The following is a 1,324-nucleotide window of genomic DNA, read 5'->3' as shown; positions in this document are numbered from 1 at the left end:
CCGGTCGGTACCGTTGGGCCTTCATGGCCTGTTCGGGCGAAGTTGTACAGGTCTGTCACAGGGCAGTCACAATGGAAAAAACTTTTGAGCATCATTAAAATCAGTAACTTGCACCTTCTCGCTTTTGAAGAAAACTGCCATGTTCACAAAGCACTAGCACATAGTGAATGGCTCCTTAATAACCAGATAAATGTAGGAAACTAGAGCCTGAACAAAAACTCTGAATTTCTATGCATAAGTTTCTCTCTGCCCTACACTCCTACCTCCTCCACCCTTTCTACATCTCACAACCATCACGTTCTCCAGAACGAAATATTCACTCTACAGCAGAGTGTGCGCTGGTATGAAACTTCCTGGCAGATAAAAACTGTGTGCCAGACCGAAACTCGAACTCGGGACCTTTGCCTTTCGCGGGCAAGTGCTCTACCAACTGAGCTACCCAAGCATGACTCACGACCCGTCCTCATAACTTTAATTCCGCCAGTACCTCGTCTCCTACCTTTCAATCTTCACAGAAGCTCTTCTGCATACCTTGCAGAACTAGCACTCCTGGAAGAAAGGATATTGCGGAGACATGGCTTAGCCACAGCCTGGCGGATGTTTCCAGAAAGAAATTTTCACTTTGCAGCGGAGTGTGCGCTGGTATGAAACTTCCTGGTAGTCATGGGTCGTGAGTCGTGCTTGGATAGCTCAGTTGGTAGAGCACTTGCCCGCGAAAGGCAAAGGTCCCGAGTTCGAGTCTCGGTCCGGCACACAGTTTTAATCTGCCAGGAAGTTTCATCCCATTCTCCCTTCTCTAACCTTTCATTCACTGCTCACTACCTTTAACAATCTTTGCCTCCCCCAACCTAACCATCATTTATATCTTTAAGTCCCACACTACTCTTCGATCCCATCTACATACATGCAAAAATAGATAAAACAATATGGTACACATTTGGAAAAATACACATCACAAGGATATTTTAAGATAAAATGAGAACCACAACGAACAGCTACATATGCACAGAGGTACGTTTTGCCAGGTGAACTTAAAAAGAGCTAATTGTACTAGGTTTCGTTACATTTTATGTCAATAAATGCGTTGTACTGCAAATCACCATGATATTTAGCCGAAAACATCAGAGCTCACGCAGGATTAGCTGGGAAATGTGCAAGCAGACGGCACTTAGAGATGTTAGCAGAAATCAGGAAAGAAAACGTGTAACTGAAAACTACATGTCTATATCTTTTGTAGAGAACTGTTTTAGATCTTAAAACCTAACCAAGATTTTAAATATGTTTCATCCCAGACCACAGATGACGTTTCATAATAATAACATGA

The 1,324-nt window shown here is 43.2% G+C and overlaps 1 non-coding gene across 1 annotated transcript; it reads left to right on the top strand.

Moving 5' to 3' along the window:
* The first annotated feature begins 678 nt into the window (after positions 1 to 678).
* Trnas-cga (transfer RNA serine (anticodon CGA)) lies at positions 679 to 753 on the top strand. Its single transcript has one exon. It is a non-coding gene; the product is annotated as a tRNA-Ser (tRNA).
* The last annotated feature ends 571 nt before the right edge of the window (positions 754 to 1,324 follow it).

This window comes from Schistocerca serialis, chromosome 6 (genome assembly GCF_023864345.2).
Source record: "Schistocerca serialis cubense isolate TAMUIC-IGC-003099 chromosome 6, iqSchSeri2.2, whole genome shotgun sequence".
Lineage (NCBI taxonomy): Eukaryota > Metazoa > Arthropoda > Insecta > Orthoptera > Acrididae > Schistocerca > Schistocerca serialis.
The sequence above is the reverse complement of the archived record's forward strand: the minus strand, read 5'-3'. Positions and strand labels throughout refer to the sequence as shown.